Source organism: Ostrinia furnacalis, unplaced genomic scaffold, assembly GCF_004193835.3.
Source record: "Ostrinia furnacalis isolate ACB-3 unplaced genomic scaffold, ASM419383v2 OfSCF2596, whole genome shotgun sequence".
Taxonomy (NCBI): domain Eukaryota; kingdom Metazoa; phylum Arthropoda; class Insecta; order Lepidoptera; family Crambidae; genus Ostrinia; species Ostrinia furnacalis.
Window position 1 is genome coordinate 24,084 of NW_021132835.1, and position 18,326 is coordinate 42,409.

The following is an 18,326-nucleotide window of genomic DNA, read 5'->3' on the forward strand; positions in this document are numbered from 1 at the left end:
GCGAGCATCCATAAGGTACAGATTCTCTCTGAGGATCTACTTGTTTTAAAGGAAAAAAAGAAAAAGTTCTCAATTAAATTTTATCTTTTATAGCAATTAATTCCTTATTACTAGGATATGAAAGCAAATTGTAGCAAGACAACGGTGTAAGTGGCCATGAGGCCAAACATTTTAAGAGGTAAGCGAGCGTCCACGAGGTACAGTGAGCAGGCGTAAAGAGGGTAATACTCTGCAGCGTGTGCCCGAACGATGTTTTTGCAGATCTTCCTTTCCTCTGCTGTAATAAGAAAAATTGAAGATGACAATAATAACTATTAATTAATGTAATAAAACCAAGATTAATGACAAAAATAATTTTAGCTTACACAAAAAGGAAATGAGAGAGAAAAAATACACTCGGCTCTTCACTAAGTGTGATAGTGAAAAATCACTAGGATAAAACAATACAAATGATAAGAAAATCTAACCTGACAATCTTCCAGACTTTATCAACAAAACACAAGCAGTCTGCGCGTTGTTGACAGCATAGTAGTATTTGTCACATTGCACGCAGAAAACAGCTAATAAAATAAAATTCTTAATCATCCAGCCCGTAAGAGGTGTCAATGATGATGAGTTGTCGTACACCTGAAATTAAAAACTTATGTTAGAACTCAACAACATCATCATCATTATCGGGACTATTCCCACCTCTCTTACCCACCGCTGTAACTCCTGTGTAGCCAGGATCTACAGCTTGACCGCCAATAAAAACCCAACCTGGAATGTCAAGTTTGTCCCGGGGGAAAATTAAACTGTCATTGGACCCGCAACGCAATTAATCAGAAGAACATAGGAGGAGTTCGAAGTTAAGGTTCGACTTCCCTAGCTCCGTTGCAAAGCGGATGACAGGTGACAAACAAAGGTTTAGTAACCTTTATGAAAAGACATTTACCACGCATCAACATTATTATAATTATCAACTGGAAGCGCAGCGTGGGATGTCTACACACAAGGTGAAGAAGGTAAAAGTTTAGAAGCCACGATAGCCGAACGGTGAAGGGGTCGGACTGGCCGACTCGAGATCCGAGGAACGCGGGTTTGAATCCCACTGCCGCTCGACTATTGTGGTGAGCCCACTCGTAACACAAGCATAATTAGGTTACCACGAGGGGCTAATGGGACTATTATCAATTTGTGGAATTTTTAATGAAAATTACTAATGATCTTTAAAAAAACATTATCAATTAGAAGCGCAGCGTGGGACTTCCACCCACAAGGTGGGCCGACGACCTCAAAAAGATAGCAGGAAGGCATTGGACGCAGGCTGCTACCAACCGGGCAATATGGAAATCATTGGGGGAGGTAAAGTGGACGTCCTATGGCTGAAATGATGATGATGATGAACATCATCATTCATCACTACACACTACTAAATTAACATCACTTACAAATGCTGCATCCGTTATGTAACGCTTAGATACTTGTATGGTAATTTCCATATTAATAAGATTGTGTAGAAATGACTCCACCGTATGAAAAAGAATCTGCAAATAAACAAAGTAATAATGTAACTATTCCAAAGATAACAAACAAATTAAACAATTTAGGGTGGATTCGACCAAACAAGAGTAAATATTAATCTCAGAATAAATCGTCAGTTTTGACATAATTCATTATGCCAGATACCAGAAGTTATACTCGGATAAAAGTTTGGTCGAATCGGGCCTTACTAGCTAGCTACTTACTGTTAATTGAAAAACCTTTTTTAAAAAACTAAAAGCTTCCAACATATCAAAATAAGAATTAAACACTTTCAATCTTCTTTCTGCTTCATCCACTTGATTCATTACAATGTCATCTTCAGCATATTTCTTTATTTCTTTCGTCCATAATTCAAGTTTGTTTCTAAGCAGTGAGATCGCTCCTTTGGCATACATTACATTTGCATCAAAACACCAAGACACCATAAGACAGAGGGTGTAGACGATATTAAATCCATCGTTATAGCAGAAAAACACAAGATTTGAAAGATACATGTAAGCCAAACTACTGAACATCACCCAGTTCTTAATTTTAAGATGTCTAAAATCCTTTTTATCATTCAATATGTCGTGCACATCTCGAATTTTCAAAATCATGGCCACGAAGTGCTGGCTGTAATTTATGGTAGCAAAAAGATTGACAACTAGGCCAGTTATGAAGAAGAAGATGTCAAAATAGGATAAGTACATTAAAAACAAATTGAATTCGAAGTCACTGCTAAAGCTGAAAGGCTCCAGTTTTAAGATGAAGATGATGGAAATGATGATTGTGACACACAAGCTAAGGAAATTAGACTTCGTGTCCTTGGGCGTGATGAAATCATCTTTTATGATACATCTGGAGGATAAACAGAAGTGCTGCATCAGATTTAGAGGCCACAAAACAGACTGAAAATCCTTTTCCAAATAGTTTCTTAACAGAACTTCTACACGAGTGTTCTTCAAGCAAAACTTTGAAAGCTTGGCAGGGCGCATGATGGAGCAACAACGGCGATAATTACCAAAGGGTTTTGACTAAATGTCAGTCATTTTTAATTTGAGTTTAATTGTTTACTGAGTTGAGTCAATAAGAAAAGATGAGCAAGCCCCAGTTAAAGTTTCGTTATTGAATTTTGTTTTCCTTGCCTTTTGAGTGATGTCGACTGTCGAGCCTTGTGTAGCTGAACTTCGTTAATTAGGTAGACGGAAAGTTTTTGTTTGTTAATTAATATTAGCTAATTCGTCTTTGGATATTCTGCAAGATCGTTTCGTACACCACGAGTATCCTAAAGTGCATAAAAGTGATCAAACTTAAAAGCAATTCGCTGATGGAACTAAGTGATTAGTAGAATATTAATTTTACACGTGCACTGTCCATTTTACTTAGCAGTTTGCATAATTTTGTTCGGATGTCAAATTAATCTAGTGCTAATGTTAAACTCTGTTTACAAAAATTCTAATAACATATAATTTTTCTTACTTTGGTTAGAGTAAAATATAAAGACGTGATTTTGCGATAGAATTGAATTTTTTGAGCCAATTGAGGCTTTCTAAATATTTAGATTAGATTAATGTAGATACTATAAAGTATATCCGAGGTGACTACATCAAGAGAAAAAAACTGCAAAATTTGTTGGCATAAAGTTTTGCTATTATTTATTTTGAAACTACGCTATTCTATATATCTATTGTGTCTAGATTCGCGGAGCTTGAAGTATGTATTAAAATAAATGTAACTAGTTCTACTATTAAATAAACAAAAGATGCCTCCCAAATGTAGAGTAGCTAACAGATAAAGATATGGAGAACAAAAAACAACCGTTTTATCTACATTTTATTACTACACTACTGTTCACAAGAAAATGGTTAAAAGAATAAAAATGATTACCAGGTAAATAAATACCTATTACTTATATTCCTCATAGACGAAATATCTAATACTAAAACCTACGTTTCAATAATTTCGAGGTGGTCAAGTTCAATCAAAATAGAAATAACGTGGAATAGAAATGCAGTAGGTATGAGTATGAAGAGGTATGAAGTCAATAATTACAACACTTATTCGTTTGTTAAATTTCATGCACACAAAATTGTAAAATTCCTACGGATGAGTATATGGCAGTCATTATTACCTACTTAAAGTTCTACAAATATTTGAATTGTAATAAAACAATGGTGTAAGTTCCAAGTAAACTGCCCATTCGCAGAGGCAAGCGTGCATCTAAAGTAAACAAGCCGTATGCATTGATTTTGTTGATTTCACTGGACCTCAGTATGTTTTTCGCAAATCTCCTCCAGATGGCTGAAATGTGAATAAGTTTTTTTAAGTGTAGATTAAATATTATTAATTATCTAAAATATTAAACGAAACTAAGGGTTCATACATTTTTTTAATTTTATTTTTTTTGGTCTAGCGTTCGCTGTTACAGTTTGCAAAAAAAACAGAACTGAAGTAGTGTACGTAGTATTGGCAGGCTTCTCGATATACCTACGATCTGATGAAGGTCCGTGGAAAAATATGCAAGACCATTCTTGTTGGAAATCATTTGAGAAGACCTTTGTGGACGTCTTCTGATTGAAACTGTTTCAAGATTTTTTAGAATGACTCTTATTAACAACAAGCCAAATAAAGTGATCACTTACAAGATCGGTTCAGGTTGAGCATCCGCAAAGCAGTCGTCCTGGCCAATTTGATACGCACGTATAGCAATTCACAAGTCATACATTAGAATTGTTTGTATGAAGAACAATCTCACGATCCACATTACCATACTAAGTTTGTGGCTCGTGGATAGAGAATCTGGTTGAAATGGAACTTCATATTTACACCATAACGATATCTCTCTAAAGAAAGGAGCTCATTAATATTTTCTAGAGCAGTGTTTTTCAACCTTTTTCATGACACGACCGTAGTATGAAAAAATATTTGGCGACCTCCCGACAACAACTCTGACCTTTCGCTTTTTTTCATGCATTTTATAATGTTACAAAGATGTTGTAGGGACCGAATCCGTACAACATTTACGCATTTGCATAATTAGATTTCGGACAAATCTATCTTAAAACTTTACTGTTTTTTTACTGAGGTAATTTTTAGACCTCTCGCGACCCCCCAGGGGGTCACGACCGACAGGTTGAAAAACACTGTTCTAGAGCCTTGTAAAAGGTTAATACATTAAACTAACTGGATATCATAAAAGAATAACTGTAACATAACTCAAAGTTTGGAAAAATGATGACACAAAATGCATAAGGATCTGAAAAGAGATAAGTACCTATATAAATGCAATAATACTTTTAATATTGGATTGGGAAAAATAAGATGTTAATGCTTCAACAAATATAGCCTGAGAAACAAAATTTAAATTTAAAAAGATAAAGTTTAAATACAGATAATCCAAAAATATAACTCAAAGGTGACTGACTGACTGACATAGTGATCTATCAACGCACAGCCCAAACCACTGGACGGATCGGGCTGAAATTTGGCATGCAGGTAGATGTTATGACGTAGGCATCCGCTAAGAAAGGGTTTTACGAAACTCTACCCCTAAGGGGATCCACGCGTACGAAGTCGCGGGCGATCGCTAGTTGATTAAAATTTATATTTACAATGAATCGAGAAGATTTTTCCATCAACACCATGCACTGCAGATGACTTAAAAATAGCTGACGCAAACGGTAACTTTCGTCTATTGCCACATCCTCATCGACTAGAATACTACTTTTAAAATTCACTTCTTTGACCCATATATCAAGCTTGCAAGCCAAAAAACATGTTAAGAATGTGAAATAAATCATTTCCTCTTCAAAATTTATAGTGCACAATAAATACAAGCTTCTCAGAGGAAACCAGAAGGGATCACTATAACACTTCATAAATACATGTGAAATATACATAAACACTATCGTGAAACACAACGTCCACGACAGAAATTTCAAAAATTTCGATTGCTTTTCATTGTACAAATTGGAATTCAAATAGGACAGGTTGGAAATTACATGGCAATTAACACTCCTGTAGATGTAGTTTAAGACACTGATGACGATAAAATTAAAGCCATAACCACAGAAGTTAATAACAGTGTAGATGACAAAAAAAAGTTTGGTCGATGGCCGCGCGAAAAAAAAAGACGCCACTTTCCATACAAAATCTGGCATTGCCATTGGTTATTAGTTTTGTTCGAAGTAACCTACAAATTATAATAAGCAGCTTGTGTAATTCATGAAAAAATAAAAGTATGTTCTACAATGATTATTTTGACGGTGATTGATAAACATTTAAGCATATTGTGGACGGTGTTACTACCACTTGTTTGTATGTGGAAGTTAAAAATAATATTTATAACAGTTAAAATGGACTACGAAGACAACCATTTACTTTAGCTTCGGATACACAAATATAATGTAACATTATAACAAAATATGATACATAATAATTGTTACTTAGATCAGGACTCTGAGCTTAAATAGAACTCTTACTTCAATATGATAAGATAACAAGATTGCCTAATTTTGTTGAAGATAATAATACGATTCAAGGCTACAATAATAATATTCAGCGACTGCCTCATTTCATTGAATTTTTTATGGCTCTATCAAGTAATTCAGTTTCATTCGAAATAAGTAAACAAAACGATTAATATTAAGTATTTACTGGAAATAGTTCTGTTTGGACATACATTAGGTACTAACATTACTTTGGAATTGTAAATGAAAGAGAGAATTCGATTGGATTTTTGAAAGACAATATATTTTTTTAAAAGAACTCACATCAATTTCGACATAGTACAGTTAATAATGAATTAAAGGTAATCGAAATAGAAATAACCAATGAGAGTAATAAAATTTTACAATTTATTCTTTTTTTGCTACATTTTCATGCATAGTACCTACTTGTTGAATGCCTACTTAAGATTGTATGCAGGTACTTCGTGTATACTGTTTTTTTTACTTAAAGGCAGGTTTGAAAAATGTGGTAATAATGTTCGAAGTTCAACATTTATTTTAAAGAGATTGCTACTCAAATAACATAACATTCAATGCCATAAAAATAAAACTTAAACTACAAATATTTGAATTGTAATAAAACAATGACGTAGGTTCCAAGTAAACTGCCCATTCGCAGAGGCAAGGCTGCATCTAAAGAAAACAAGCCGCATGCATTGATTTTGTTGATTTCACTGGACCTCAGTATGTTTTTCGCAAATCTCCGCCATAATGCTGAAACGTGAAAAAGGGTGTAAATAATGTTTTTTGGCATTTAACACGTTGAGTGCGAAACCAGGTCTATAGACCTTGTTTACGTCTCGCTTACCGTGCGGCTAAGAAAATTATAGTCTTCCTTGTCGTGCGAAAGGCATAACTTCAATTGGGTCCGGTGTAGGAAAGTGATGAATATATATCTATAATGTATTCTTAAAATAGAATCCAATGATGTACCTACCTTAATACCAGGTTTTTAGACCTGGTACCGCATGGAAGTAATAAAATGTCTTCACAATGCGAAACCAGGTCGAAGCACCTTGTACCCTGCGCACCTGGTACCGCACCCCACGCTAGCTTCGTGCAGCCAGTGTTGCCTCGCATTCGTAAGAAACGCACATGTCGACATGGCGTTAAGAAAAACAAACAAAATCAAAACTGCAAATTGATTATAATTTAATTTGCTACACGATTTATTGCTAATTTAAATATTTTTTCGTGACAAACATTTGAAATTGTAACTAAATGTTATTCAATAATATGTTTTCTTTAAATATAGCTTATTTAAGTATTTATGCACGTTTGTCTTATTTGTAAAATATTTAGACTAAATTATTAAAACATCTTTGTTTGTTACTTTTTTAAATTTTTATTAAAACTTAATTAAAACTATCGATATTTGTATTTCACATCCCTAGAATACCCACCAGACTTCCCTACTTCAGTGCGGCACAGGGTGCATAAGCCTTGTATTTTGAATATAGCTATAATTTTTATACTAAACAAGTTATTCACGAACGCCTTCAGGTGTATGTCAATAAATGCATTATTATTAATATTCAAAGAAAAAAAACACAATATCTATTAACATGAAGCCAAAAATAAAATTAATATATCTTAGATGTTACAAGGTCTTTAAGCCTTGTGCCGCCACAATGTAAGTTTTAATACCAGGTTTACTGACCTTGTACCGAAGGAATGGAAAGTATTAGAAAGTTACTGCCGCAGCAAAGGTGTTAAATAGCAAATCAAGGAATTACGGGGAGGTACAAAAGTAAAGATTAGCATAGCTGTTGCAGATGGCAATGTCGCTGTGGGCAGACGTAAGAACGTGAGCACGAGGAGGATAATTAGAGTTCTGCTAATACGGATTTTACTCAAAGTCCCTCCAATCTGAAATTTTTGTAAACCCAAATACAAGGCAGTAAATAAAGTTTTAAAATAACGTGGTGGTGAGATAGCTCGTTGAACTGATGGCCGTTGGGGCCAATACGTTCTTGAGTGACGACCACAAACCGAAAGACGTGTCACGTATTGTAATAGGTTTCTTTCTCAGTGATGAAGATCGCGGAAAACACATGCGGGCAGTGCAAGACCGTTAGTTTTGAAAATCCTTTGAAAAGACCCTTTATTCAAGAGTGGTGGATGAATTTGTTTAAGATTTTTGAAAGGACTCTTATTAACACCAAGCCAAATAAAGTGATCACTTACGAGATCTGTTCAGGTTGAGCATCCGCAAAGCAGTCGTCCTGGCCAATTTAATACGCACGTATAGCAATTCACAAGTCACACATAGAATTGTTTGTATGAAGAACAATCTCAGGATCCACATTACTATACCAAGTCTATGGCCCGCGAATAGAGAATCTGCCTGAAATGGAACTTCATATTTATACCATAACAATTTATCTCTAAAGAAAGGATCTCATTAATATTTCCTAGAGCCTTGTAAAAGGTTAATACATTAAACTCACTTGATTCCATAAAATAATAGCTGTAACATAACTCAAAGTTTGGAAAAATGATGACACAAAATGTATGAGGATCTGAAAAGAGATAAGTACCTATATAAAATGCAATAATACTTTTAATATTGGATTGGAAAAAATAAGATGTTAATGCTTCAACAAATATAGCTTGAGAAACAAAATTTGGATTTAAAAAGACAAAGTTTAAAAACAGATAATTGATTTATATTTACAATGAATCGAGAAGTTTTTTCCATCAACACCATGCACTGCAGATGACCTAAAAATAGCTGACGCAAACGGTCACTTTCGTCTATTGCCACATCCTCATCAACTAGAAGGCTACTTTTAAAATTCACTTCTTTGACCCATATATCAAGCTTGCAAGCCAAGAAACATGTTATGAATGTGAAATAAATCATTTCCTCTTCAAAATTTATAGTGCACAATAAATACAAGCCCCTCAGAGGAAACCAGAAGGGATCACTGTAACACTTCATAAATACATGTAAAACATACATAAACACAATCGTGAAACACAACGTCCACGACAGAATTTTTAAAAACTTCGATTGCTTTGCATTGTACAAATTGGAATTCAAATAGGACATGTTGGAAATGAGATGGCAATTAACACTCCTGTAGATGTAGTTTAAGAAACAGGTGACGATAAAATTTAAGCCGTAAGCACAGTAGTTAACAATGTAGATGACCAACAAAGGTAAGTCGAATAAAGACTTAAAAGTACTGATAGTTTGCTCTAAGATGAAAAGAAGTAATATAGTTGCAAGTAGGCTTATGACTATATGTTTATAATATATAAGTTTGACAGAATTCTTATCGAAAACATATTTTTGAGCACATATAAGTATTTGAAATATGTGAATTGGTTTACAAATTTCGTAGAAGTCTTCGTCTATCATGATTCTTTACGTTACTGTTCGATAAACTTAACTAAACTCATTTGATAATACTCGGGAAGTAGTTTTCGATCTAATCTGGGGGCACGGCAGTGCCCCCGCCAAGTCGAGCGCGAAGCAAACACTGCCGTACCATCCTTTACTGGAACCATTTCGCCGCATTTTCAGGCCTCTATTTGAGAACCTCTGGATAAGACCAGAACGCAGAAACTTTCGTCATCTAATAAGCTATAATCACATACTTATTATCCAAAATTTCAAATTTGTAGGTCATTTAGTTCCGAAGTTAAGCGAAAGCAAAGTTTCACATTTATGACACTCACTCACTCACTCACTGATGATCATCAAAATAGAACTAGTACTTCCCATAAACTCAGAGAGCTGAAATTTGGTACAGAGTTAGGGTTTAATGACTACATAAAGGGAAAACTATAAAAACCAGGAAAATCGGAGATCTGGAGTAACTCCACATTCATAACTAATACTACTAGCGCCACACCGGCACCGTGGTGTTCGTCTGTACCGCTCACCGCTAGATGGCGCTAGCACTTTGAGCGTCGATTTTCTGCACCGCGGTGTCCAGATTTTTTTTTCCTTTCTAGACTTCCCGTCGATTAACTTGAATGTTGTGTAATTAATTGCATTTCGTTGATTTCGTTTATTATAATTCGTGAGGTTCGCTAAGTTATTAATATAATTTCTGATTCGTTGTCCATTTTACAGGTCGTTGATTTTATTTGTGTTCAATATAGTGAAAAAAATGTCAATTAATATTAAAAGAAAAGACGCCGACGTTAAATAATTATGCCACTTTCTACAAAAAGAAGTGAAATCCCACCAAAAACATTATGTAAAAAACTAGCCAAGTCTCGATGGACTGCTGCTTGTTTATCTCTAAAAAGTAATGAAATCTAGACAAAGTCGTGCCAAGTCTATGGTTCCTTACTGCAATTTCTTTATTATTATAGTTATTGTTTTGTGACTTGGCCGTTGAAGGACAATCTTTATAAGATAATCTACATAAGTATTATTGAAATACGCAGCTTTATCAAGCCTACTTGACTGGTTATTGAATCAACGTTTCCCAAGTAGCAATTTTCCATCGTCAATGGGTAGCGGTTCCGGCGACAGATTGGTGCAATAGTATCATGGAGCACCTGGTTTGTACCCTTCAACGGCCAAGTCTATAATAATAAAGAATAATAACAATAACTATAATAATAAAGAAATTGCAGTAAGGAACCATAGACTTGGCACGACTTTGTCTAGATTTCATTACTTTTTAGAGATAAACAAGCAGCAGTCCATCGAGACTTGGCTAGTTTTTTACATAATGTTTTTGGTGGGAATCATGTTTACTTCAATACTGTTAATGTCAAATTAATTTGTTCGAAATGCTATTGTTAGTTTTGTTCGAAGTAACCTACAAATCCTACTAATATTATAAATGCGAAAGTTTGGATGTCATGATGTCTGGATGTTTGGATGTTTGGATGTTTGGATGTCTGGATGTCTGGATGTCTGTTACTCTTTCACGCAAAAACTACTGAACGGATTTTGTTGAAACTTTACAGTATTACTGTTTATAACCCAGATTAACATATAGGGTATAATTTATGACGATCTGTGACATATTAAATTTCACGCGGGTGAAACCGCGGGCAAAAGCTAGTTATTAATGAAGTAGCTTAATGAAAAAGTAAAAGTTACTATGTTCTACGATGATTATTTTGACCGTGATTGATGAACATTGTGGACGGTGTACCTACCACTTGTTTGTATGATAACAGTTCAAATAGACTACGAAGACAAGCAATTTCTTTAGCTTCGGATACACAAAGTAATTATTACTTAGCTCAGGACCAGAGCTTAAATAGAACTCTTACTTCAATATTCATATTCATAATTATGATAAGACTAGCTTTCCGCCCGCGGCTTCGCCCGCGTGGAATTTTGTCTGTCACAGAAAAACAATATCGCGCGCGTATTTGCTCACCGTTTAGACCTACCCTGGACTACGACAATCATTTTAAAACCAAAATCAGCTGAATCGGCCCAGCCGTTCTCGAGTTTTAATCAGACTAACGAACATCAATTCATTTTTATTTATATAGATAGATAGATAACAAGATAACATCAATATACTTATTCTGGAAGAAACATTAATGGTTTTATTAAATCTTTGAAGCAATCGTCTGAGATTTTCTGCGTCTATTGTGATTGTGAATTCAATATTGCCTAATTTTGTTGAAGATTATGATTCAAGGCTACAATAATAATATTCAGCGACTGCCTCATTAAAATTTCATTGAAATTTTTATGGCTCTATCAAGTAATTCAGTTTCATTCGTAAAAAGTAAACAAAACGATTAATATAAAGTATTTACTGGAAACACTACTAACATTACTTTGGGATTGTAAATGAAAGAGAGAATTCGATTGGATTTTTGAAAGATAATATATTTTTTTAAAAGAACTCACATAAACGACATAGTATCTACAATTAATAAAGAATTAAAGGTAATCGAAATAGAAATAACCAATGAGAGTATACAATTTATTCTTTTTTGCTACATTTTCATGCATAGTTCTTGTTGAATGCCTACTTAAGATGGTATGTAGGTACTTGGTGTATAATTACTGATTTTTTACTTAAACGCAGGTTTGAAAAATGTGATAATAATGTTCGAAGTTCACAATTTATTTTATAGAGAGAGATTGCTACTCAAATAAAATAACATTCCATGCTATAAAAATAAAACTTAAACCACGGAATAATAATAAGTATGCTTAAACTACAAATATTTGAATTGTAATAAAACAATGACGTAGGTTCCAAGCAAGCTGCCCATTCGCAGAGGCAAGGCTGCATCTAAAGAAAACAAGCCGCATGCATTGATTTTCTTGATTTCACTGGACCTCAGTATGTTTTTCGCAAATCTTCGCCAGATGGCTGAAATGTAAAAAATTTTGGCAGAAATAATGATGCAAATAAAAGTAAATCAAGAGAAAACTCATGGAAGTTTTGAGAGGTATCAAAGTAATAGAATTATCAGGGAATTACTGGATTACCTACTGTTGTAGATTGCAATGAAACTAAAGAAAGACGTGAGAATATGAGCACGAGGATTTATTTTACTCTGAGTTTGATGAAGTCAATCAATAAATAACGTTTTCATCATGTTTATAAATAAATAGCTCAAAGAACTGATGGTCGTTGAAGGCGAAAAGTTCTTGAGTGGCAAACACGGACCAGAAGACGTAGTACACTACGTTTAGGTGGTACGCAAGTTTCTTTCTAGGTGGACCGACGATCTCATGAAGGTTGCTAGAAATAGATACAGGAAGTGTATGTTGTGTCCACCCACAAGGTGGACCGACGACATCATAAAGGTAGCAGGAAAGCGCTGGACGCAGGCCGCTACCAACCGGGTAACATGGAAAGCATTGGGGGAGGCCTATGTTCAGCAGTGGACGTCCTATGGCTGAAATGATGATGATGATGATGATGTTGTGAAGGCTTAGTTCAGCAGTGGATGTCTTTTGATTAAAACGACTTATTTAAGACCAGATCTACCAGCATGCTGACGCTCGAAAAATGCTGGAAAGAATTGGAAGGATCTGTCCAAATAAAGTGATCACTTACGAGATCTATTCAGGTTGAGCAACCGCAAAGCAGTCGTCCTGGCCAATTTAATACGCACGTATAGCAATTCACAAGTCACACATAGAACTGTTTGTATCGAGAATAACCTCAGGATCCATGTTGCTAGTCCGAAACTGTGGCTCACTGTTTGAGAATAGGGCTGAAATGGAACTAGATTTATGCCCGTATTCACAAACATAACTATGAGATCTCACAGTGCGCGTGGACGCACAGGCACACACGAAAGAATCTCAGAGCTCTATTCAACGCTGTGCGTTCGATTTTCTGCTTGTGAATACGGGTGTTATACGCCATAATATAATATCTGTTATTTGAAAATTTAAACCAAAACTTTTTTTGTAATCTTTCGAAGATCTGAATTTCAAACATCTAATAGAATGTTCAATGAAAAAACATTCAAAGATGAGCGCTTTTTACCTTGCGATAAAATATTAACACATTGAACGCCAACGCGGTCAATGTTGTCCGACACTGCACTTTCCTACCAGGCCAAGTAAAAATTTCAAATTTTTCAATTTTCGTCGATTGTTTTTTTTTTTTAAATCGTTACATTATAAACATAAATAAAGGATTTTATTAACATATAGTTGTTTTTGAGTCTCTACATCGAATTATTAAGCGTCGGACATCATTGACCCCCATGGCCCCAGCGAGCGAAAATTCGAAAATCCGTTCCGTAGGGCCGCGCGGTCATGTTGTCGACCATCCCCGCTCGCATCCAAAAAAAAAAGGAGAACAACCAAAAAAATAAAGAGTTGTACATTGGTAGGTTTTTGATATATTATATTACGCATAAATAGGAATATTATAAGGTATAAAATGAGAAACGAAACTAGCAGGATAAGTCTTAAATAGTGATTAAAAATAATAATAAATAAATCGATGATACCGTAAAAGGAACGCTAAAAGTGATTTTTTTCAAATTGTTTTAATTAAAAAAGGTTTAAATTTTATTTAAAAAATTGAATTTATCAATAATTCGTATAAAAGTTGTCCAAAACTGAGCCGTCCCAGCTATGGCATTGTCAGGAAGGCGCTACTATCAATACTGAACTATTAGTTCCCATTTTTGCCTCGTTGGACAGCCATATAATTATGAAATTTACAGGAAGGTGCTACTAACAACTGGGTTATTAATCCAATTTTTGCGACTTGACGTTTTAGAAATTGTTTGACTGTATTTTGAATTTTTCATCCATCACTGTAGTGTCACTTTCGATCGGTTCTTTTTTCAAAACAATATTGAATTGTCAGTATATCTACAAATAATATTTAAAAATGTACTTAAAATTAAAAATAATTATAATGACATAGCTGATTTAACATGCCAATAATTTGACCTACATGAATAATAAAAAAAGTTCTAGAATAGAGTATCGATAAGAGAAAAAATGTTTTTTTCATACATTAAACAAATCTATTTTTCTCGACAATCCTGCTAGGTGTAAGCATCTAATAAGTACAATAATTTATGCCACTAATAAGGTTTTAAATGGCATAAGTTTTGTAGCTGTACAAAGAACTTAGTACCTGTACCAACCCTTCATACAAAGTGGTTGTTCAACAATGAAAGTGATTTTTTTTGTTGTCCTGCATATTATAAATTATATAAAATAAGTAAACGATATGTTTTAATTAATAAACCGTTATTATCTTGCTAAAAAGTTGATTTTGCTAAAATACATTGTATAATTACCATGTTTCATTGCGCTACCGTTATCCACATTTTTTTTTCTAAGTCCGAGCTTTACCTGAGAACCAAGTGACGTACACTAATCTTGGGAGCCGCGCGGGTCAGCTTATATGAGAATTATTGAAGAAATGCTGTCCATCGGCTCAATACAGAGGTTTAAACATAGGTCTGACTCGCGGTCATCATTGTCCGACGCGGCCCGAACGGAAAGTTAAAGTGTCGCCCATCATTGTCCCCCATGGCCCGAACGGAACAGTGCCATTTTTAGGCTGGCAGCGAAGGTGTAAACCTACAGTCTAGGCCGTTCATCATCATTATTAATGAAAATATTATTTACCTACACATTCTTTTGTAGAGTTGCGGTAAAATTTCAGACATTATACTTACTTCATTCCATATTAGAAGAACCATAACGTAACTGATAGTTTGGAAAAATGTTGACACAAAATGTATGAGGATCTGAAAAGAGATAAAATTTAGGAGTGAGTAAATCTAACTTGCAAAAATACTGTTAATATCGTATTGTGAAACAGAATTATGACGCATCAACAAAATAAAATGTTGTCTGAGAAAAAATGATCAAGATTAAAAAAAATTCAAACAATCAGCCAGATATAAACAAAAAAATATGATTATAGTTACAACGAATCGTGAAGTTTTTTCCAGCAACACCATGCACTCCAGATGACATAGAAACAGGCGACGCAAACGGTCACATTCATCTATTAATACATCTTCGTCCATTTCTAGAAGACCGCTTTTGAAATTCACTTCTTTGACCCATAAATTGAGCTTAGAAGCCAAGAAACAAGTAATGAATATTGCATAAACCATATCCATTTCAAAACTTATAGTTGTCAACAAATACAAGCCCCTCAGAAGAAACCAGTGAGGATCAACAAAACATTTCACAAATATAAGTAAAACATACATAAACACTGTTGTGGAACATAGCGTCCATGATAGAATTTTTAAAAGTTTCGACTGCTTCGCATCGTACAAATTGGAATTCAAATAAGACATGTAGGAAATGAGGTTGCTATTAACATTTCTGTAGATGTAGTTTAAGACACAGGTGACGATAAAATTTAAAGCATAAGAACTATAGTTAACACAGTAGATGACCAACAAAACCAAGCTTAAAAAAGACTTGAAAATACGGAGAGTTTCCTCTAAGATAAAAAGAAGTACTATAGTTGCAAGTAGACTTATAACTATATGTTTATAATCTATAAGTTTGACAGAATTCTTATCAATAATATATTTTTGAGCACATGTTAGTAATTGAAATATGTACATCGGTTTGTACATTTCGTAGAAGTCTTCGTCTATCATGATTCTTTATGTTACTATTCGATAACTCGACAAAACTCATTTGATAATAGTTACGAATAAATAGTTTTCGATCTTATCAGGCTTACTACTAAAATATTCTCAATGTCAATTAAATGTGCTTGATGTGTTATTGCTAGTTTTGTTTGTAGTACCCACAAAGTGTAATCAACTTGAGTAATTTAACGAAAAAGAAAAACATGTTCTACGATAAATATTTTAATAATGATTGATGAAAATTTAAAAGCAAGAGAATCAGTATTATGGTGTATTCGTTAGTATGTAGATCTTTAAAATAATACATAAAACAGTTCGAAAATAGACTATCAATTTATTTTACGGATGCACATATAATTATGTAACATACTTACAACAAATAATCTATACTTATAATAAATCTGTAGAGGTCAATTCTGTACATGAAATATATTTTCAAAATAACTATCAGGGGGTGATTAGTGATTGATACTGATGCCAAAAATGCAATCAGTAAAATTTTGGTCTGTCTGTCTGTATGTTCCTTATAGAAACAAAAACTACTTGACGGATTGTAACGAAACTTGGTACAATTATTAAACATATTCCTGGGCAGGTTATAGTATACTTAAGAATTCCCACGGGAACAGGAATTAGCGGGAAAATCCTTTTGTATGAAAAATCTAAACCGCTTAAGTTAGACGCTTGAAATTTGGCATGCAGGTACCTTAGTAAACTTAAAGCTTAGTTAAAAAAAGGAATTCCCGAAATTCCAACGGGAACGGGAATTAGCGGGAAAATCCTTTTGTATGAAGAATCTAAACCGCTTAAGTAAGACGGTTGAAATTTTGCATGCAGGTACCTTAGTAAACTTAAAGCTTAGTTACAACAGAATATTAAAAAAATCTAAACCGCGTAAGATAGATGAAGGGGGTAAAACGGGATCCACGCGTAGGTAGGTACAAAGTCGCGGGCGGCCGCTAGTAATTAATAATGTTCATCACGAAAGTAGGTAATTTGAAAGTAATTGACTGTCAAGTTAAATTATAAGTAGAGATGAAACGGATATCCGGTAACTATCCGGTAGGCCGGATATCCGGCCTAAATTTACTATCCGGCCGGATACCGGATAGTAACTCACTATCCGGCCGGATACCGGATATTAAAAAACTACGACAAATTTCCTATTAATAAAATGAAATACATTAATGTTTGAGGTAAACATCAATAAAATGGCTTATAATAATGACGGCCTTTATTTAAAGTCCAAAAAGTTACAAAAAGCCATATTAAGGCCTTTAAAAAAACTAATTTCTTTTTCTGGGCTATTCACTCTAATGACGAATACATAAATAGTAAATATCTGTTAAGTCGAAATATTGCCAAATAAAATAGGCGATCTTTTTTTCACTGATGGTCTGATGTCATGATGCAGTTCAGTCAGATTACGCAGCAAGTAAACGGGTAGTATTTTACTGCAAGCCAAAAAATCATCCTTTTGCATACTTTAAAAATCCGAATTCTAAGCAAAAATACTGATTGCAATTTGCACAGCAAAATAATTATAGCCTGACCAGGAACATAAAAACCCTGGCATAGAGGCGCGTCAATTGCATTTGATAGTGCAACACTGAGTACAGTCGTACCTGTGTTAAATTAATAGGCTAACTTTATGTATCAGGATTCAGAATTACGGGCTAATTTGATATTTTCATAAATTAACGAAAAAATATTATTATAGGTAACCTGGTTTAAATAAATTAAATGAAACCATCAATCGAGCTAGTAGGATTTATTTTATTATTCATCAATAATAAAATTCAGAACTTGAATATTCAACTGCAATGTCTGCTAAGAACGCTTCAAACTCGGTACTTCTTTCCCAATTCCATAAAATTCAACACTTAAAAACTGACAAAAAACTTTAAAATAGGTAGTTGAAACAAACCACAGCTAATTTTCATAGTTGACTGTACTATACGATAAACATGTCAGTCAATTTGACAACCTTTGTCGGAAACATTATTCAATGAAAATATTGTCCGAACCCTTAGTATTTCTCTTCGACAAATACTTTAACACATTGTGAACCACTTTTCTTTCACGACTATAAAAAGATTTTAGCAATTTATTTACAAAATCAATTGCGCACATTTAAAATAAAGTTTGTTTACACTATGACAGCAATAAACTGACATGCAAGGTGACATTATAATGAAGTTTTCAGTTACTGTTGCCATTAAAAGAAATTAGTACCATTAGTTTTCCGCAACATGGCGAGGG